Raw genomic sequence first — 23172 nt, forward strand, 5'->3', positions numbered from 1 at the left:
ACTTGGATGTCGGACTTCCCACTTTAAATCGGCTTCTTTAACTCAGAGCACTTCCTCTGCTTTTTACTTTAATTTCACCCAACAAGACTTGTCCAGCCTTCTCGTTCTTGTTCCTTTAATTTAACTGTTGTCATAGAATCATAGAATTTACAGGACAGAGGGAGGCCATTCAGCCCATCAAGTCTGAACTGGCCCTTGAGTGTAGCCACCTGGGGTGACCACTGCCCAACACAAAATGGAAGATTGCAAGGAATGCAGGGAAATTAGACATGTTGTAAAAATCAAGCAGCTTGCAAAGCGCTTGTATATTTGGACTGCTGCAGAAACCAGTTTGACTGTTGCAGAAACCAGACAGCACTATGAAAAGAAACAGTTAGCATACTAATGAGGCGATACCGGGCGATCCCCAGGCACAAAAGAAACAAGTTAACACTAATCGATACATTCAATGGAAGGCCAGACTTTTCAGCGCCAAAGAAGCCCAAAACAATAAGTCCCAAGAACCGCCCCAGTGATCGAGCAACTGCCCCGCTATTGGGGAATTCAAATCAATCGATTGGGAAGAGACCCCAGCTCTCTCTCTCTGCCAGCCTCTCCTTGACCAGCTAGCCCTCCCAGCAGAACGCCGTTGCAGCAGAAGAACCTTGTGCAGGAGAGGTCTGGACAGAAACCGCCAGCAAGTAAGTCACAACGCACGCTACGGGAATAGACACTCCTGACTCCTTTAGACCATAACCACTGGAAGCCTGCGGACCCTGGACAAAGCTAGAAGCCATTGTTCCCTGATCCGGCAGTCCCCTTATCCAGATAAGTATTTGGCCTAGTAGTGGTAGGATTAGCCTAGTCTTATAGTTTATATGCATGATTAGTAGATTACTGTAATATAATAAACGTGTCTTGTTTGAACTTACTAATTGATGTATGGTTTTATTGCTTTGAACTTGACCTTGAAACTTGTGGCGGTATCTTAACGATACCTGGCGACTCCAAAGCTAACGAACGAAACAGAGCCAAATTGAGTGTTAAGCACACTCACCCAGAATGAGCAACACTTGGAACAGCACCCCACTTATGCCCACACTCCCACCCTACCCAGTAACCCCACCTAAAACTTTTTGGACACAAAGGGCAATTTAGCATGGTCAATCTACCTAACTGCATATCTTTGGACAGTGGGAGGAAACTGGAGCACCCGGAGGAAACCCATGCAGACACAGGGAGAACGCGCAGACTCCGCACAGACAGTGACCCAAGCCACGAATCGAACCTGGGGCCATTGAGCTGTGAAGCAACTGTGCTAACCACTGTGCTACCGTGCTGACTGAGACATGAAATTTTAACTCCCTCGTTTCTGGACTTTCTTTATTCTTTTGGAAAGTCTGCTCCCTTGCAGCTCTCTTGTCATTTACAGTTTCTTCTGGGTCCAGCTTAAATTAAACAGGGAAATTCTTCCGGACCGAGGTGGCCCGGTTGCTAAGCAACAACAAAGTTTTTCCTTTAATCCCTGTTTACTTTCATGTCATGGGCCCATTAATTACAATGCAGGCACAGTTTAAAATGACCAAAACCCACAGATATGCAGACACCTTTCTTTAACATGAAGTAACTAAAGTTTTAACCCTTTCTTAGACAGGGACACAAAATTAAACTTACTAAAGCTTTATCTTATTTCTAATATCCACGAACACAAATATAGATGACTTTAAACAACTCAGTTTCCTGACAGTCGGCCAACCTTGGCGTTGCTACCCTCAAGGCTGACGATCATGTCTGGAGTGTGTGCGATTCTAGTAACAGGGAGATTGTTAATAATGTGGCATGATGCTCCATTCACAGTGTTAATGGTTTGGTTATGGTTGGATAAGATATGTAGATTTGACCTGTGGAAACTGAAGTCTATGGCCTGTTGGAACCAACAATTCTACGGACACATGCTTGTAGGATTAGAATAGCGGTTTTAATATACTCACAACAGAGCCAACCTGTTAGCCATTGAACTTTCGGTGAACTGGCCGGCTGACCATGTGGCACTGATCTTTATACAGCAGCTCCCTGGGGAGGAGTCCTGGGCAGAGCCAAGGGAGAAGCCCAGTACAATTCTCGAGCATTCCCAGAGCTACTCCCCCTGGTGGTCAGGTAGTGCAACTGCACTTACAATATAGACACATGTATATACAGATTATAATCCGGTGTGAATCACATTCACCACATGGCCATCACAAATTTAAACATTTGGAAGAAGAGCGGTAATACTGATAAAATAAACTAGTTGTTTTAGCTAGGGACAATACAGGACTTCAACTTGGACCAGAAACTCAGAGATTAGATTTCTGGGCTGGCTGCCCATGAGTCAGAACTCTCCGCCTCACTTCTCAGTTCCTGCATGGATGCTGGCCGATCAACCAGAGCTTCATACAGAAATAAAACTCTTTAATCGCTGCAGGTGGGAAAGGCCTGATTGCTCACTGCCAGTGGGCATAAACTGAATCACAGTGAGGTGATGAGATGAAAACATCAAGCTTTAGTGCAGCCACAGCATCGAGCTGTACAAAAGAGAATACAAAATGGCAGCACGCACATGGGAATCAGGCTCCTCGCCATCTGAGAGCAATAATATATAATGGTGCAGTATGTCAGAACATAGGGACAGAAGCAGCCTACTTCGTACCTCCAGCCTGTTCCACCATTCAGTAAGATCATGGCTGATCTGCAATGTAACAGTACCCACTTTTGTGCCAGATTAAAAAATTAGATTATAAGAAATCAGAGCAGGAGGAGGCCATTCAGCCCATTGATCCTGCTCCACCATTCAATAAGATTATGGCTGGTCTGATTATGACATCAACATCACTTTCCTGCTTCCCCCTATAATCCTTGACTCCCTTTACCGATCAAAAATCTGCCTAACTCGGCCTTGAGTATATTCAATGACCCAGCCTCCATTGCTCTGCGTGGAAGAGTATTTTAAAGACTCACGACCTTCCAATGCTTCCCCATCCTTCCTATAATGTGGCGACCAGAACTGCACGCAATACTCCAAATGTGGCCGCACCAGAGTTTTGTACAACTGCAACATGACCTCATGGCTCCGAAACTCATTCCTCTACCAATAAAAGCTAACACACCGTACACCTTCTTAACAACCCTCTCAACATGGGTGGCAACCTTCAGGGATCTATGGACATGGACACCAAGATCTCTCTGCTCATCCACGCTACCAAGAATCTTACCATTAGCCCAGTACTCTGTCTTCCTGTTATTCCTTCCAAAATGAATCATCTCACACTTTTCTGCATTAAACTCCATTTGCCACCTCTCAGCACAGCTCTGCAGCTTATCTGTGTCCCTCTGTAACTTGTAACATCCTTCTGCACTGTCCACAACTCCACCGACTTTAGTGTCATCTGCAAATTTACTCACCCATCCTTCTGCGCACTCCTCCAGGTCATTTATAAAAATGAAAAACAGCAACGGCCCCAAAACAGATCCTTGTGGTACACCACTAATAACTGGACACCAGTCAGAACATTTCCCATCAACCACCACCCTTTGTCTTCTTCCAGCTAGCCAATTTCTGATCCAAACTGCTAAATCACCCTGAATCCCATGCCTCCGTATTTTCTGCAATAGCCTACCGTGGGGAACCTTATCAAACGCTTTACTGAAAGCCATATACACCACATCAACTGATTTATCCTCATCCACCTGTTTGGTCACCTTCTCAAAGAACTCAATAAGGTTTGTGAGGCACGACCTACCTTCACAAAACCATGTTGACTATCTCTAATCAAATTATTCCTTTCCAGATGATTATACATCCTATCTCTTATAAACCTATGTCTAAAGACACTCAGTGATTTGGCCTCCACAGCTTCCTGCTGCAATGAGTTCCACAGATACACCACCCTCTGGCTGAAGAAATTCCTCCTCATCTCAGTTTTAAAGGGTGATCCCTTGTGTATGAGGCTGTGCCCTCAGGTTCTAGTTCTTCTACTAGTGAAAACGTCTTCTTCTCGTCCACTCTATCCAGGCCTCTCAGTATTCTGTAAGTTTCAATGAGATCCCCCCTCATCCTTCTAAACTCCATCGAGTACAGACCCAGGGTTCTTAACTGCTCCTCGTATGACAAGCCCTTCATTCCCGATTCATTTTTGTGAACCTCCTCTGGGCCTGTCCAAGGCGAACATGATTCCTTAGATATGGGACCGTGTCCCAATCTCAATGCGACATCGATGAGGGCATCGAAACCATGGTTAAGACCAGGGTGGGCTTCTAGGACTGGCAGTGCCAAGTGATGGTGGGATCTCCGGAACTCTCTCGGCCTCACCACATGTCCCATGGAACAGCCCAGAGGCCAGCAAGCACCCAAAGGAAGAAGGAGGCGTTGGAGCTCATCGCAGTGCAGGTACACCTCAGCCCTTCCGAAAAGCCCCCCATCCGACACTGGCACATCTCATAGGCAGCAGGCAGAACAGGATGACCTGTCATCACCTGTGACCCCAAAAGCTGACCAGGCCCATCCAGGTCCAGGCCGTCCAGAGGATGAACGACAAGGGTATCACAGAGCAGAGAGCAAGACAAGCGGCTCCACTTCTGATGTGTTGTCTGGGGTACCAACTAGAAGAAGTGGTAGGCCATGAAAGATTAGGAAGATAGATGACCCATAAGTTGGCACAGATGTAGCAGAGAGTAGATAGTGAGGTGGAATACACACATGTTGTAAATACTCACCATTAAACACTTTTGCACCATCAGTCCGCTCTGTCCCAAACTTGCTTCCCGGGAGTGAGGAGAGACCGAGTAGACTGGGACTATACTCATCGGAATTTAGAAGAAACATATAAAATTATGAAGGGAATGGTTAGGATAGAAGCAGGGAGGTTGTTTCATAGATTGAATTTACAGTGCAGAAGGAGACCATTGAGCCCATCGAGTCTGCACCGGCCCTTACAAAGAGCAACCCACTGAAGCCCACGTATCTATCCTATCCCTGCAACCCCCACTTAGCCTTTTTGGACACTAAGGGCAATTTATCATGGCCAATCCACCTAACCCGCACATCTTTGGACTGTGTGAGGAAACCGGAGCTCCCGGAGGAAACCCACGCACATATGGGGAGGACGTGCAGACTCCGCACAGACAGTGACCCAGCCGGGAATCGAACCTGGGACCCTGGAGCTGTGAAGCAATTGTGCTAACCACTATGCCACCGTGCTGCCCTCCACTGGAGGATGAAAATACAACTAGGAAGCATAACCTTAAAATAAGTGGGAACAGATTTAGGACTGAATTGAGGAGGAATTTCTTCACTCAAAGGCTTGTAAATCTGTGGAATTCCCTGCCCAGTGAAGCAATTGAAGCTACCTCGATGGATGTTTTTAAGGCAAAAATAGATAGATTTTTGAACAGTAAAGGAATTAAGGGTTATAGCGAGCGGGCGGGTAAGTGGAGCTGAGTCCACAAAAAGATCAGCCATGATCTTATTGAATGCTGGAGCAGGCACAAGGAGCCAGATGGCCTACTCCTGTTCCTAGTTCTTATGTTCACTGTGTGATACTGGTAGGACCCTTGAAGGGGGGAGGGGGAGGTGTGGTAGTAGGAAGGAGTGGAAGGTGAGTGGGAAGGGCTGAGGGAGAGTGGGAAGGAGCGGAAGGTGAGTGGGAAGGGCTGAGGGAGGGGGAAGGTCAGGGAGTGTTAAGGGAGAGGGAAGGTGAAGTGAAGGACTGAGGGAGAGGGAAGGTGAAGTGATGGCCTATGGGAGAGGGAAGGGTTGTGAGTGTTAGCGAAAGGTGGATTTAGTGTGTTGGGGGAGAGGTTTAAAGTCAGGGAGCGAAGAGGCAGAACTGCCAGCTGCCTAGCCTTTTATTTGCAAAATGGGGAAATGATGAGGTTGTCCCGTGTGCAGTGGCCCTGGAACATATTTTGGGCGGCCTGCCATGCCAGCTCCGGTTCAACTCCTGGGTCTTCCTGGAAACCATCCTTGTCCTCCTGACCAGTTCGGGCCTCTGTTCTTCCCCCATGAGGGCATGTTGCCCCGCAGCTGCGTGATGTTATGAAGGTTGCAGCATGCCACCATGATGATTGAGACCCTCTGTGAACTACATCGGGACACCTCACCACAGCAGTTCAGGCATTTGAAACATATCCTGAGCACACCGATGCACCATCTAATTATTCTCCTGGTTGCTGCACGGCCATCTTTGTAACAGTTCTCTGCCTTGGTCTGGGGTCTCCACACAGGCATCATTAGCTATGAACTCAGTGCCACTCAATAGCCGGTCCCACACCCGAGGGAGCACCTCGAAGGTGCCAGGAATTGATGAGTGAGCCAGGATGTGTGCAGCCTGGATATCAGGCACAGACGTGCATGATGTGCAGCTAGTGGTCTCATATTCAAGGAGTGGAAGCCCTTCCAATTGGTGAAGGGCACCCCCACATCGAAAAAATGCCCCGAGGCCGACATGCATGCCAATGATCGTCCTTTTGGCCTTGGCATGCCAGCAACGGCGCAAATCCTGCTGCCCAAGCATATTGTTGGACCTGGTACAGGTTGAAGGAGATGTATGTAGATGCCCGGGCATATAAGGCTTCTGCGACAGCATGGGTGCACCAGTGTAATGATATGTATAATATAAGGAGTGTAAAGGGTTAACAAGCAGATGTTCCTGTATTTCAACACTAGATGGCACCACAGAGTAGTCTTATAAAAGGCTGCATCTCTCGGTATCCTGGGAGAAGGTTATGAAGAAGGATAGTGAGAGGTTGAGATAGATTGTTAGCTGTACTAAACACATATTGCAGAAATCTGTAACATAGATTTTATATTGTTGTTTTATTAGCTATTACTTAGTGAAATGTGCGAACCATTTGAAGGAGTGTAAAATAAACTAGCTTTGTTTCAAATACACAGCTTGATGTTCTTTGTCAACACTGATTTTTAGCCATCTTGGAGAACTATACAAGGAACTTCACACCAGTGTCCGGACGCTTGAGAGATCTCACACCTGTCCCAACTCGAGCCAGAGACATGAAAGTTCAGGACGATTGTCAACTTGATGGCTACAGGATGCAGATATCCTCCTCCAGGTGTGACACTATCTGGCACAGGTGAAATCCATGGTGTCTGCAGGGTCGAGGAGGGGAGGGGAAGAGAGAGAGAATGTCAGCAAGATGACGTTTCCCTTGACCATCCAATGCCACCAGCTTAGAAGGTCACCCTGAGTTGTACTGCTGCACCCCATCACTGCACCACCCTCAACATGTGCCCTCCCCACCTGCACCACAACCCGGCTTTAAGGTGATCGAGTCTATACTGCACCCCTGTCACCATCGGTGACTGGCATCTGGCCTGTGATGTGGGGAACCTCTGTCCCCACCACCCATCCCTACCAACAGGGGTATCGGTGGCTGCTACAACCAATGTTAGCGATGGCTCTGTGTCCCCTGTCCTGTGTCTCCCAGTGGGATCTACTGTGGGTCTCCTCCCTGGATTGGCCCTGTGTTATCCTGCCAGTAAAGTGACAACCGGTTGTGTGGTGGAGAAGGTCATCGTGCACTGCCCGTCACCTCCATGCTAAGAGCCTGATGAGTCCTACAGATCGGGGTTTGTGCGTGTTTGCTGGGACCTTAGCTGCAATGTTATGTTGTGACAGGGAGCTGGTCAGATTTCCTGGCCGGAGGCAGGATGGATGGGATCAGGGGTTCGGTGGACAGGCACGGCTTGGAGACAGCTTGTGATCCTTAGGGGTGGGATAGCTGATAGTATCACGGGTGAGGCTTTTACTCAGAGGGGCTGTGTGCCAGGGAGAGTTCCAGCGGCCACGGTGCATGTGTCCATTGTTTGGGATGAGCTCTGCTAATCCCCTGCTTCCTCTGCTGGGGGGCTGCACTTCTGAGGAGTGCCAACACCTGGTGTGCTGGCAACTGAGCATGGTCACGCCCGCCCCCTTGATAATATTGCTGGGGCATAAGGGTTTCCAGGGGGAGGGGGTGGAGTTACGGACTGGGTGGGCTTCCATATGACCAGGATCCCTCAGAGCATTTACAGGATACTGTCAGCAGTGTGAACAGCCAGGAGCCTGTAAGTTGCAGCTAGGGGGTGGGTTTAAATACATTTATGCAGCAATGGGGGTCTGAGTCAGGGCACCCGATCCCAAGGCGGACACCCCGAGTCCACGCACCTGCCACCAAGTCATTCCCCGCTACTCCTTGAGTAAGCCCGAAAAGTTTCAAAAGTTTGCTTACCTCCTTGCTCCCCCTCATCGGCCGTGGCGCCTGGGCCCCACTTGTAAATATTTGGATCAAATCACACCCGCGTGATTCCCGGCTGTGAGGGGTGGAGAATAACCTTTTTACCGACCATTCTCTGCCCGATCGGGAATCTCAATACTGGTGTCAAGCAACGTAGACTCCACCCCACTATGTTTGTTCAGTGGTTGTTACTGGATTAGTTAATATTCCTGGGCTGGGGTAATGGTAGATGGGGAAACAAATCAGTGTTGCTCTCGACCATTCTCCATTGGCACTTGCTGTAAACGTGTATGAACATAGAACACAGAACATAGAACAGTACAGCACAGAACAGGCCCTTCGGCCCTCGATGTTGTGCCGAGCAATGATCACCCTACTCAAACCCACGTATCCACCCTATACCCGTAACCCAACAACACCCCCCTTAACCTTACTTTTTAGTACACTACGGGCAATTTAGCATGGCCAATCCACCTAACCCGCACATCTTTGGACTGTGAGTGACAACAGGGTCAGTTTCACTTCCAGTTCCAAACGTTAAGCATTCTACCAGCAAATGTTGCTCAGACTCACATCCACAGGAAGACCACTTGAGTGATGTACCATCGGGCTGCCAGGAATGAGAACAGGACAGATGTTTGGAAGTGATTTACGAGAGCAAAGGTTAGGCAGGAGGAAAATTGACCACTTTTTCCTCTGTGTTAAGGAAATCCATCAAGAATTAGGAGGCAGGTCATAATGATAAACAATGTTATTTCCTCTCAGGTCACCGCCCTTTGCCTTTAAGGACTTGCTTGCATTTTCAGAAGCATTTCTCCTGCTTAAAGGCCACAATCAGATAACAAACTTCTTATCTCATCCGCTTTGACAAATGACTTGTACCCCTGGGTTAAGGCCCAAGCTGGTATAATTGTGGTTGTAATCTTGCAACACTTCTGCTTGGATCAACGCCGCCAATGATTTAAGTTTAATCCCAACAACCTAACCTTGGAATTCTTTAAATTACTGCTCTAAAAACGTATTGAAATCCTATTCACATTGTGTGAGCAGGAGGTCCCATTTACCAATTCAAACAGTTGTCCACTGTTCTTATCTGTACTGGAACTTCATACCTCATCATCAGACAGTTCCCTAATGGAGATGAAACATTTCAATTGAATCACTTTTGATTTGGTGAGGGAAGGAGGGATCACTTTGCTGTTAAAGAGAAAGGAAAGACTCACAATTATATAGCAACTTACGCAACCTAATGACATTTGAAAGTATGTTAAAGTTAACTAATTAATGTTGTGATGAATGTAGAAAAATTTTATGTCGGTAGTATTACATATATCTGTTGCAGTAATATTATTTAAGAATTTAGGTTAAGGTACCAAACCTCTGTTGCTGCAAAAGAGCCGGTTGAGATGTCATAAAAGTGAGATCATCATTCATTCCAACTATGTATATAGAGGATGGCGCGGTAGCACAGTGGTTAGCACAGTTGCTTCACAGCTCCAGGGTTCCAGGTTCGATTCCCGGCTTGGATCACTGTCTGTGCGGAGTCTGCATGTTCTCCTCGTGTCTGCGTGGGTTTCTTCCGGGTGCTCCGGTTTCCTCCCACAGTCCAAAGATGTGCAGGCTAGGTGGATTGGCCATGTTAAATTGCCCTCGGTGTCCAAAAAGGTTAAGTGGGTTGCGGGGATGGGTTGGAGGCATGGGCTTAAGTAGGGTGCTCTTTCCAAGGGCCAGTGCAGACTCAATGGGCCGAATGGCCTCCTTATGCTCTGTAAATTCTATGATTCTATATTGTTTACTTAAATAGGGCTAATGGAATTTTGTTTTTTAGAAGGAAGGTTCCCTGGGATTTAGATATTTGAGGAGTTGTGGTTGGCCTCAGTAAGATGGTCATAACCCAGTTACTGGGATAGGAATGATGTAATTAATGGGAGGAGCCAGGTCTGTAGCAAGCAGTTTAGCTTTTAGTTTTGCTCGGAGCTTGAAGCTGAGCAGATGCTTTTGCCAAAGGCTGTCAGGTTAAGTAGTCGTCTCCCAAAGACAGCAATATTTGTGGCTGGTGTCTGAAAGAGTGTCTCTCTCTCTCTCCCCAAGCAGCCTTTCCAAAAATCTCTACCCAGAGGAGAGCAAATGTCCCTGTGTTTGCTAACTTTTGGAAAAATTCTTCATTTGGAAGACTATGAGCGGGATTCTCCAACAGCCGATGGCGGAATCAGGAAACACGATTGGGCGGAGAATCCCGCGTCAGTCAAAAATCAAGCCCGGCACCAAGCGCCAAATTGAATGCCATGCTCAGGTGCCCAATCAGACAGCGGCATAAATGCATTCTACGCTGCACGTACAGAAACGCCATTGGTATATCATTGACGGGCCCATCCCAGCATTCTCCGGGGCTCCTGCAATGCTCCACCTCCACCAGGATGATTTCCAATTGAGAGGTTCACCTGTGGTTTTAAAAATCAGGAACCAGGCACAGTGGCCGCCGAGGGAGAGAACGAAGGTAGCACATGTTCCCAGAGGTTCAACCCTGTGCTGCCAGTCCTGCTGCTGGCAAGGCTGGCTGGGGAGGTGGGGCCTCTGCTAGGACCGGGTGGAGTAGCGGTGAGTGACCAGGGGACAGGCCATGGGGTCAGGGTGACCCCCCCAGGACCCAGGGTGTCCAGGTACAGATAGCCACCTTTCTGTGTACCCCACTGACCGCCCACCATGGCCAATGATTGCGTAGAGAAACACCAGCCACATGAGTGAACCCATCCTCAACCCCTCTCTCCACCGCACATCTGCCCCACCAAAACCCCCTCCCCCACCCACAACCAGGCGCCACCCGCCAACAGGACATCAGGGAAACCCTATATGCCCGCTTGGTACAATATATCAGGTTCAATGTGGACCGAGCCAACCAGGATGCCTCAGTATGGGGTGCGGGCCCTGTGTTGGCAGTGGGTCTGGTCCATGGGATGGAGGGTGATGACGACGGCTCTTCGATAAACTCTGGTGCTCTGCATTGTTTGACAATGTCTGGCTCCAACCCAAGGTCACACTTTCCACCGTCCACCTGATTATCCCTTCATGTGAGGTGGCCATCCACCACATGGTTCCACCGAACCTTTGGGGTGAAGGATGTGGAAACGGAGTGCGGGGGTGGTTGGGGGTTGCGGTTGGGTAGAGAGAGATGGGGGTGCAGGCTGTGTACTGGGCGGTGAGTGATAGCTGACCTAGTGGGGCCACCTCAAATGGCGGCACATCCACCAACCCCCACTATGCAGCCAGTGCGGCCCAGCCCAGCCCATCCCGTACACCCTGCAGACAGAGCACCGAGTTGGTTGAAACATTTGTGAGCAGGTGTTTATTGTGAACATGTTTCTACAGGTTTGTGCCCTCGCCCAACGCTATTCTGTGTGCTGCACCAATGCCAACTTAACTGGTATCTAACTTACTGCCTTATGGGCCCTAACGCTCCATCGAGATGGATTCCCAGGTGGTACATCAGGGGTGAAGGCGGTCTGCTGCAATTCTCGCCCTGTGACCTGGGTCCCTTTTGGTTGCCGTCCATTGGAGCAACGGCCGGTTTCTTGGGTGTCCCACGTGGCATGGTGCCATCCTGTTCTGCCTGCTGCCCATCAGTGCGCCAGGTACAGGAGGGGGCATCTGAGGCGCTGTGGTGTTCCAGCATCTCCCCTGTGGGGGGTCACCATCACGGGCGCCATCACCTCCACCTCTCTCGGGGTGCCTGATGGCCCCAAGGCTACACTTTGGGACATGGGTGTGGCCGGAGGGAGCTCTGCCACCTGGCGCTGCCAATCCTGGAGGTCCTCTGCCGTCTCGACCAAGGTCTCAATGCTCGTGACCATGGAGCACAGGAACTGGGTCACCTCCCTCTGGGACTGTACAACATCCATCTGTGGTCAGCCAGGGCCTGGTCAATGCCATTGACATGCACAGCCAGGACCCATTGTGGCTGGGCCAAGCGCTACAATTTCCAGATGGCCCTGGTACATAGTTGCCTGTGACAGGGCTGTCCTGTGCCTCAGCCACCGCCCGCACAGAGTACCCCAGGTCTTGGACATCCTGACCCATGGCTGATACCTTCGCCCCCAAAGCCTCCACCGCGGATGCCACACGTGCAGTGTTGACCTGGGTGGTGCACATGGTCTAGCATCATTGGGACCGTTGTTTCCAGAAGCCTGAGACCCGTCTGGACGACAGCTAGACCCAAGGGTTGGCCCATCCTCTAGTCTTCCCCCTCAATAATTCCTACCTCCACCTGATGTACTGCTGCATGTGTGTGGTGCGCACCAAATAGTGTCCCAGGAGCCTCTTCACTAAAGTGCCCAACCGAGGTGAGTGTCTCTGGGATTGTGGAGGGTGTTGGAGACAGCAGTGATGGGACGTCGGTGTCGTCTTTGGACTGGTGCGGTGCTGTGTCGCCGGCTGGAGTTTGGGAGCTCGCGTCGCTGTCTGGTTCCGCCTCATCGCTTGACGTGTCCTGGGGTTGAGGCCGGGGGCGGTGGACACCAGAAGAGCCCGCCTCGTTGCTAGGTGATTCTGCAAAACACAAGACATGACGCATGGCTGGATCGTTGGTTGGGTTATGGTTTGGGGGAGGTGGGTTGGTGCGGAGGTGCTGGGGTTGGGGTGGTATGGGGAGATGGGGTTGCTGGGCGGTGTGGGGATGGTGTGTGGAAGGCGGGGTGGTGTGGGGAGCTGGGATGGTGTGGCACTGGTGGTGGGATAGTGTGGGTTTTATGCCATCCGTGCCATCAGGACACCACAACTCAGCGGGGGCTCACTTGGTTCCCCATGCCAACTTCCACCTCGGTGACTGCCCTCTCCCAGGCCCATCAACCAGGTACAGTGCCCACCGCTCCGTGACAGTGAGGGTCTGCAGGTCAGGTGGGTCCCCTCCTAATGTCTCTCTTTCCTTGCTATTATGCGCTGCTTTCTCCTGAGAGGATGGTGGTGGCAGAAAATGCGCAGTGTTCGGCCAGTCGGATGTGGGCAGCAGAGGAGGTAGGCAGCTGGTTGCCTTTGTGAACAGGGTGCTGGCATCTGGCACAAGGTGTGTAGGTTGGGGGTTGGTGCCAGCAACATGGTGCTGCCTACTCAACCAGGCCGCCCTGAGGAAGTCGTGCAGCATTTTCCAGCAATGCTGGCCGGTCCTGGCGTGAGGCCCACCGCGCTCACGGCCTTTACCATCTGCGCCCCGAGACCCTGTGTACGGCAGCAGGTGGCAGCCTTTCTCTCAATATAGGGAACAGAGTGCTCCATCTCCCCTCCACAGAGTCCAATAGGGTCTCGAGCTACAGATGTGTGAACTGTACTTCCGCTTCTCGGGCTGCCAACTTGTTGGCTGGAATGAGTATATGTGAGAGTGGACTGCTTATATGTGGCTGCAGCGGGTCAGTCCCTTGGGTACCAATCCTGAGCCCAGCGAATCAGACACCATTTTTCATCGGAATTGTTCCAGTTCCAAGTGATGACGGCGCCAACCCATTAACGGATCCTGAATTGCTCCGGGATCTGCGCCGTTTCCGTGATCGTAGAGCATCATTGATTCAGTCCCAACGTCAGCACTTACTCTCTGAAACAGAGAATCCTGTCCTTTGTTCTCCTGCCGGAGCTGACTTGCACCTGATTTGCGTAAATCAGGAAGCAATTACTGATCCTTAGCCATGTACATTTCTGCAAGCGAAGATTGCTAGGAATTCCCAAGGGAGTCGGGCGATCGGGCCGTCATTTTAAGCTGGCGACCAATAGTGTGGTCCTGCGGCTGGCCACACCACTGAATCGCAATTCAGCCCTCCATGCAGTTAATTCAGCCGCCCATCCCTGTATTTTCTGGGTACCACTCTCCCCTCCAATATGGGGCTGACCCAACCTGCCCCGCCACAGAGACCCCCTAAATAAAGTGAACGCTCAGAGATCCCCTAAATAAAGGAACCCCGACAGAACCCGCAGAAAAGAGACCCCTGTCAGGAAGCGCCCTGGAAGAATGACCTTTGTCAGGAAGCCCCATAGAAGAGAGATCCCTACCAGGAAGCCCCCCAGAAGAGAGATCCCCAACAGGAAGCCCCCCAGAAGAGAGATCCCGAACAAGAAGCCCCCCAGAAGAGAGATCCCTAACAGGAAGCCCCCCAGAAAATACACGCCTCTGAGGAAGCACCCCTGTAATGAGACCCATGACAGGAAGCCCACCCCCCCCCCAGAAGAGAGGCCGCTGTCAGAAAGCCCCCCAGAAAAGTGACCCCTGTCAAGACGCCGCCACCCCCCCCCCCCCCAAGAAGAGACACCCCTATCAGGACTTCTGAACAGCTTCAATTCAAACAGAATTATGTGTTTTCCAATCACCTCCCGTGATGGTTGAATGATTTTGGTCAGCTCGAAATTGACAGAACCTAGCTCTTTTTGAAGTGGTCCAGCAGCTGTCAATCAAAGTTTGAAGTTTATAAACATTGCAGCAGTTCAGAGTTACTCAAACATGAAGGAAGATGAATGGAACACTGCTGACGGCTGGGGTGTGTTGAAGCTGTCAATCACAGTCTAGTAAAATCAATATTGAAGAAAAAATAATGAATAGCTTGCTGATGCAAGATCTGAGGGAGCTAGGGTGCAGTCAATTCCAACCCCCCTTGACCCAGACTCGCAACACATAAGAAAGAGAGAGAGAGAGAGAGGAGAGAGGGAGAGAGAGAGAGAGATCTGTGGAAATCATCCCACTCAGTCAGGACCCAATCACCACCTGTTACTGGGCAGAATGCGGATCTTCGGCCAATTCATTGACAACTAGCCAACCAATCAAACCAAGTCCCAGCCCATCTCTCAGGTGCCACAGTGCCTGAGTTCTGTTGTTCGAAAGTTAGCAGCATACACTGTGTTGCAACTTTCTGAATTCCTCATTCTCTCTGCTGCTTGACTTAAAGATATATGTCCATTAAGCATCAATGGATCAAAATGATAATGGCAAAAAAAAGTAAGGACCCTTACAGGGCTCTCTGTGGGGGATTATCTCTTTATTTAGGGGGTTTCTATATTTGGGGAATCTATGGGGGATTCCTCATTTAGGGAGTCTCTGGGGAACTCCTCATCGCTTGACGTGTCCTGGGGTTCAGGCCGGGGGCGGTGGACACCAGAAGAGCCCGCCTCGTTGCTAGGTGATTCTGCAAAACACAAGACATGACGCATGGCTGGATCGTTGGTTGGGTTATGGTTTGGGGGAGGTGGGGTGGTGCGGAGGTGCTGGGGTTGGGGTGATATGGGGAGATGGGGTTGCTGGGGCGGTGTGGGGATGGTGTGTGGGAGATGGGGTGGTGTGGGGAGCTGGGATGGTGTGGCACTGGTGGTGGGATAGTGTGGGTTTTATGCCATCCGTGCCATCAGGACACCACAACTCGGCGGGGGCTCACTTGGTTCCCCCATGCCAACTTCCACCTTGGTGACTGCCCTCTCTTTATTTAGGGGGTTTCTATATTTGGGGAATCCATGGGGGATTCCTCATTTAGGGAGTCTCTGGGGAACTCCATATTTAGAGTTTCTCTGGGTGGGGGCGTTGGTGGGGAGGACATCTGGTAGGGATGGGTGGGCAAGTAGTGCATTGTGGGGGAGAGGGGGAAGTGTGGCCCTCAGATGGACTTTGCGGGCAACTCCCTTAAAGAGTTACCCCTTTGGCCCGCCATGAGGTCCACCGCGTCAGGGCCACGCTTGTGATTCTCATGTGACTCCCAGCCCAGAAGACCTGCAATCATGCAGACCCAGAGAACATGGTGCCTGGCCCGCTAAGTGGATGCAAATGGGTCTTAATGATCCACTTGCATCCTCCCGCTGGCACGTGGCGCAAACCTCGATCCTGATGCCAGCGGGGGACCGAAGCACCGGAAACAGCGCCAATCCTGGTTTCTTCTTGACGCTGGAGTCCCACCTCATAGGTAACTCTGCGACCAGTGGAGAGAGGCGGAGAATTTTGCCCTTTATCTATAATATATTTATTTATAAGTGGCTTGTGAACTGAGATGGGCTTTGCTTAATTGGAGACAGAGAAGGTATCAGTTAGAAGTTAAAGTGTTTCCTTTTATTGTTAATAATTATTTAACTGTTAATTGTAAGCTATATTCTGTGATGTTAATGTGTTTAATCCTGTGTTAATAATAAAGTTTGTGGTCACTGGAATCATTCCTGGAGCCAAGTATCCTTTCCTCACAGTTTAACAAACTTAAAAAAAGCATTTGGAGTTCTTGTCTGATATCCTAATAAATGTTAGGGTGTAGTCCGGGATCTTAACAATGCTGAAGTGCAGGCACTACTGATACAGGAACAGTGCAGCCAAAGAGGCAATGATCGGACAATCTTTATTTTTGTGTTGTTGGTTGAGTTATAAATGTTGGCTGGGGTAGTGGGTGGACTCCCCTGCTCTTCCTTAAATAGTATTGTGTTTTTATTTTACATCTGCCCCTTCTTTTATTGTTTCGTGGGATGCGGGCACTCCTGGCTAGGCCAGAATGTGTTGCCAATCCCTAATTGCCCCTTCAGAAGATGGTGTTAAGCGGCCTTTTTGAACGGCTGCAGTCCATGTGGTGTAGGTACACCCACAGTGCAGTTAGGGAGAGTGTTTCAGGATTTTGATCCAGAGACAGGATTTTGAGAGCTGATAGGCACGATACTTCATGCAGACGGAATGTGAAGCTAACCTGCAATTTCAGTGGGATTTGGAAAGCTGCAGTTGTACACCCCATATTCCTTCCTGTTGAAAGGACATTATCTGCCAAAGGACGTGCAATCACCCACTCCTCCCCAAGCCTAAGTTGAAGGTATGTGTGTGGGAGATCTGGCATGGGGAGGGATCATTCCTGCTCTGATGAATGTCCACTTTTGGTCACATCACAGAGGTGAGTGGAGTTCAAGCATCTCCTTGCAGAAGAGGGAGAAACATCAGAGAAAAGGTCACTTTTAGGCCAAACTCGTGTATCCAATAGCTAATTAAGAATTGACACTAACAAAAGCCTGGGGTCAAGGTGGCTATCTGACCTCTGAACTACTATCAGTGCACAGCCAGAGAGCTTAACATCAAGGGCAAGAAAATAATTCTCGGGTCAAAGGTGCAAAAATATCCACTAGTTTTGTCACCCATTTGTGTTTTTCTGTAATATAAATCATCCAGTCACACAAAAGACGGTTAACCTACTCTCAGGCATCTGGCAATGCTCCAATAACTAGGTCAGAGGCCTTGGGGTGAACATTCCCTTCTTCACTGTGGGAAAATTATGACACTTCCCCACAGCAATGTAATGCAGATAAATAAATCAGTATGTGGACCATGAATGAATATCTCTGTAGCAGTGCACAATGCTGCCCCAATGTAGTCTGACACCCATTCATACTCACCCTTAATTTTGTTATTAATTCAAAGTGAGGCACTTGGAGTTCAATGATCCTCTAAGACCTCATTAATTCTACACTTTAACTTGCCTCCTTTAAGTCACCGATGAAAACATTTGGATCAAAATATACCACCACAATCAATTATTTGTTCTAAAACTATGAAAATTTACTTACATGTCATTCATTTCTTGTTTTCTGGGCTTAAAAATCTCCCAACCTTCCTCTTAATAGATCTGTTACTGTGCTTTTAAATATTTAAAAAACAAAATTTTTTTCATATTGATCACCTCTCGATTAATTGCTATCCTCTTTCCTCTCCCACCCACCCTCTCACTTTCAGTAACTTACTGGTTCCTCAGTGTCGGATTTGGGGGTACTCCAAAGATATGCTGGTGGGCAGCACGGTAGCATGGTGGTTAGCATAAATGCTTCACAGCTCCAGGGTCCCAGGTTCGATTCCCGGCTGGGTCACTGTCTGTGCGGAGTCTGCACGTCCTCCCTGTGTGTGCGTGGGTTTCCTCCGGGTGCTCCGGTTTCCTCCCACAGTCCAAAGATGTGCGGGTTAGGTGGATTGGCCATGCTAAAGTGCCCGTAGTGTCCTAAAAAAAAAAGTAAGGTTAAGGAGGGGGTTGTTGGGTTACGGGTATGGGGTGGATACGTGGGTTTGAGTAGGGTGATCATTGCTCGGCACAACATCGAGGGCCGAAGGGCCTGTTCTGTGCTGTACTGGTCTATGTTCTATGTTCTAATCCCTTTTGGAGGATTTCTGGTCAGGGTTTACACGACTGTTGTCCAGGAGCGCTAATTTTCCTTGGACAATCACGTTGCGCTGGGAACCATCTGAGAAAGTGACTCAAGTCGCTAACTTCGGATGGTTCTGCCTGTTGTACACTAATGGTTACACAGAAAAAATTGGAAGAAATGAAACCATTTCTAACTACTCAATAACTATTTTAAATCCCCGGACTGACCCCTACACAGTGTTGGGGTAACCCTAACCCACACACACAACCCTCTGCAGGGTACTTCCCCGACCCCGCCCCCCGATCCCCCACACCCCGGCCCCTCAGTGGGATTCCCACCAACTCCATGATATACATTTTTACCCCCCCAACACCATTCTGTGGGCCTGACCCAACATCTCCAACCATCTGACACAAACAACCCCCCCACGACCTGGTCAAATCACCCCCGAAGGACTCACCGCCCTCATTCCCAATATCTGGCACCCCCTGACGTCCAACAGCTCCCCAACCTGCAATGTCAGCATGGTAGCACAGTGGTTAGCATGGTTGCTTCACAGCTCCAGGGTCCCAGGTTCAATTCCTGGCTTGGGTTACTGTCTGTGCGGAGTCTGCACGTTCTCCCCGTGTCTGCGTGGATTTCCTCTGGGTGCTCCGGTTTCCTCCCACAGTCCAAAGATGTGCAGGTTTGGTGGATTGGCCATGATAAATTGTCCTTAGTGCCCAAAAAGGTTAGGTTGGGTTATGGGGATTGTGTGGAGGTGTGAGCTTGAGTAGGGTGCTCTTTCTAAAGGCCGATGCAGACCCGATGGGCTGAATGGCCTCCTTCTGCACTGTAAATTCTATGATAATTGTACTCTATGATAACTGTACTTCCCTGAGCTAAGAAGCAACCATGGATGAAAAGTTCATCCTACCGGCAGATATAAGGCCCAGGTCAGGCGCAGAAGTGGGGTTTTACAAACAAAGAGAACAAAGAAAAGTACAGCACAAGAACAGGCCCTTCAGCCCTCCAAGCCTGCGCCGACCCTGCTGCCCGTCTGAACTATAATCTTCCACACTTCTGGGGTCCGTATCCCTTTATTCCCATCCTATTCATTTGGTCAAAAAGATTTTCAAGATACATTTTGGTTCAGGATTAGATAAGAGGACAGAGGCTGAACAATTGAATACAGGACTATGCTCAGTAGATCCAATAGCCAATGGCATAATTGCGAGGCATGGGCATGAAAGGTAAGTTTGAAGATGTTCTGAAACCCTTTGATATTTACTGTGAGGGCCACGAAATATCCAGCACGCGTTTGTAGAGTCATACAGAAAGTAACTTTATTTATAACAATATGTAAGCAGTACTAGGAGTTCACTACTGCTTCCCTCTTTCGCCGATATCACATTGACCAGCTCTATTTACACAGCTGCACTGCTAATGATTGACCCACACCCCTCATTGGGTGAACTCATATTCCTCAAGGATCATGGGGTAACCAAGCCTTGCTACTTTTGAGGCCTGGTGGAGTCTTGTTGTTACAGTTTTGTTTGCATTGTAGCCCCACGCTCCTGAGCTATGGGCATCCGGTGCGGAGGGGGGCAGGGAAGGTGGACAACCCCCTCATGAACCTACTCCTGGGCCTGGCGAAGCTTGCCATAAACAGGTCCAGGCAGCGCCGATCGAGGGGTCGTCCGACCGGACTGTCTGCCCTCTTTCGCAGCCGGATGTCCCTGGAGAGGAAGCATGTGGTATCCACGGGAACACTTGAGGCCTTCCATTCTTGGTGGGTACCGCAGGGGTTGGACTGCTTTATTGACCCCAGTTTTCACATTTTGATTTAATGTTTCCAAGTTTCCGCTCCTCTTTGTTCTTTTGGGGCTGTGCGGCATTTGTTTTTTAGGAGGGGCACCTTTTAATTTATCCCTCAGTTAATTTCTGTTCTTCTATTTAGCTCATTGACCCCAAAATACATCATGGGATAACCTATTGTCCCCAGCCAATAGGATCTGGGAAGTTAATACACCTTCTTTAATTTAAGAAGTAATGATATTTTAGAATGAGAAAAGTTCAACGAATGAGCCCAACAGCCTGGAGAACCTTTTGACTCTTCCACAAATAAATTATACAAATTGGCTGAAAGCTGTGCCGACGGCAAACTTAAGTCAGATTTCAAGCGAGACTGAATAGTAGTCAAAGTGGCTGATGGTGACCTTTCAAACATACTCCAGACAAAAGAAGATCTGACTCTAGAAAAGGCAATCCAAATAATCAGTCAGTCGGAAATTTACCAACAACACCAGTACATTTTACGTGGCAAGGTTAAGCCATGTTATCGAGCAGCCCCAATGGTCCAGTTCATAAAGCAACAAAATGGCAGGGAGACTCCAGGCCAAGAAAGACAATACCCAAACAGACCATTGGAAAGTGGGACACCATGTCATCACTGTGGAGCTAAAAGATCTCACCAATGAGAACAATATCCAGCATTCTCTGTGCAGTGTTTCAACAGCAACTGACCGGAGCACTTTGGAAAGCTTCTAAGATGTCAAATTGGAGAAAGATCCCAAACCAGTCCACGGGATTGAGGTACCACACTGGGAAGACGCTTATCCATGCTTCAAGGATCCTTTTGGAATTTTGGCATCTCAGTTAATGGTTACCTCACCAATTTCAAATAGAGACAGAAGCCAGTGTTACAATTCTCTCGGATAAGGGACAATAGCGGAAGGAACTCGAGCTAGGAACAGCAGATAAACCACTCCAAGGTCCCATAGGTATCTGAATCCAGGTCATAGACACGATCCTAGAACCACTCTGGTATAGCAACAGGCAAATATTCCAAAACTTGTACATCATCCAAAAGTTCTTCCTTAAGCAGGGTGTGTGAGCTGCCTTTAACTCCTCAAAATGGCAGATGTCAAAACAAACTCTGTTGTCAACTATATGAAACTGCAAGTTCCCAAGAGTCCCACCAGTGAAGAGATTCTTGACTGGGATTTCAGCTCAGAACTTTTTTTACACTGTCCAGAGCTGGTTTATCCAACTCCCTCGCTGATGGCAGAAGCCCCTCGGCGGTCAGATCAGCCACACCTTCAGATAAGTGTAGTGATCTGTATATAGGGGTCAATGTAGATGCAATACAACTGAGCAAGCACCAGAGGGAGCACGGGAGAGGTATAAATAGAGAGAGACAGGAAGTTAGATGCACTTCACAGAAACGGCAGCTGGAAGCAGAACAGACAGGCAGCTCAGATGTAACATTAAGTTAAGTGCTGGAGAGAGAACAAACTCACAATAAAGCATCTACTTCAACTTTAAGATTACGAGCTTTACTCAGAGACAAGGAACAACATGGTGCCAGGAGACTTCAGAAAGCTGACTAGAAGATTACACAAGCTGCAGACACAGAAAGACCAAAATGGCATGGAAAACGCCTACCGGACATTCAACGTGGGAAGACGTCACTAATTCGATGATATCTATTGCAACCCCACCTCAACTGAACACAACCGGTAAGTTAAGTAATGAATGGAAAATGTTTAAACAAATGTTCGATATATATATCATTGCTAATGATTTAGAAGCAGCCTCAGAAGAAATGAAAATAGCACTGCTCATCGCAGGACATGAAGCTAGAGAAATATATAATTGCTTTAAATACTTGAAAGGTGAAGGCAGCACCAAATTAGAAGTAATACTAAAAAAATTTGAAGAGCACTTTATGGAATTTGTACAGTACTGTATGCTCAGAAACCAAACTGCACAGGGAATGAGTGATGCAAAACTCAAACAATCACTATCAGAACAGAAAGGGATCAGTCTAGAAATCACGAGTGAAAAGGCCAGATCGAAAGGAAAAAGTAACTTGAACTTCTTACTAAGAAGAATCGCTGGAATCCTCTGTAAAATGACATCTGAGCACATTTTACAGTCTCCAGGGAACAAAAGTCGAAAATCTGCATCTGCGCATGTGCAGGAATCAGAAGCCGCGCATGCGCAGCTAAAATCAGCCGTTTTGCGTTATGCACAAGCCATGCATGGGCAGTTAGAAAAATGTATTGGTCGCGGATCGTTCTGCGCATGCGCCAGCCACGCATGCCCAATTGAAAGGAAAGATTGCACCATTTGAAGAGGGTTCTGCGCATGCGCGCCTTGCGAATGCACAGTGGACAAAAAACCGCACAGTAAAGGAAGATCGGTTTGTGCATGCGCAATCGATTCCTACACATGACGTCACGAGCATCATGACGTCAGAGGACCCGGATCATGCCCACTTAAAAGGGAAATGCCCGAAAATTGAAAACAAGACACCTAAAGCTGTAAAACCCAATTTTCTTACCTCAAAAGACAGAACAATGCCTGAACTTATACCAGCAGTTGAAAATAACTCGCTCAACACCCTGGAACAAGCAGTCTGCACCACCCAAAGTGAAGAACACAATGAAAAATCCAAAACCAAAGAAGGTGATCTGTTCATTGAACGTGAAGACAACGATAATAACTCCGAAACAAAAAGGGATAATTTGGCTATTGAACAATACACACAATACTGCTCGGGCATGGCTGAGTTATTTGGACATGCTGATCACAGCATCAACAACAAGGTTGAAAAGCTCAACACTATTCTTCTCATGATAGATGAATCCAATACCATGGTGCCATGGCAGATCATCGATACATTGGGTGACAGCAATTCACAAGACGAAGATGACGCCACACAGAGAGCACAGAAAGACTCCACAGAGAGAGCGATGACAGACTCCACAGAGAGAGCAATGACAGACTCCACAGAGAGAGCAATGAAGGACTCCACAGAGTGAG

At 48.7% G+C, this 23172-nt stretch overlaps 1 long non-coding RNA gene across 1 annotated transcript; it reads right to left on the bottom strand.

The window, feature by feature from the left end:
• Positions 1 to 6817: 6817 nt before the first annotated feature.
• On the bottom strand, positions 6818 to 9399 carry LOC119978008. Its single transcript, XR_005463343.1, has 2 exons — positions 8245 to 9399; positions 6818 to 7123 (listed from the first exon to the last, which is right to left on the bottom strand). It is a non-coding gene; the product is annotated as an uncharacterized LOC119978008 (long non-coding RNA).
• Positions 9400 to 23172: the final 13773 nt, after the last annotated feature.

The sequence above is a fragment of the Scyliorhinus canicula genome, chromosome 15 (assembly GCF_902713615.1).
Source record: "Scyliorhinus canicula chromosome 15, sScyCan1.1, whole genome shotgun sequence".
Lineage (NCBI taxonomy): Eukaryota > Metazoa > Chordata > Chondrichthyes > Carcharhiniformes > Scyliorhinidae > Scyliorhinus > Scyliorhinus canicula.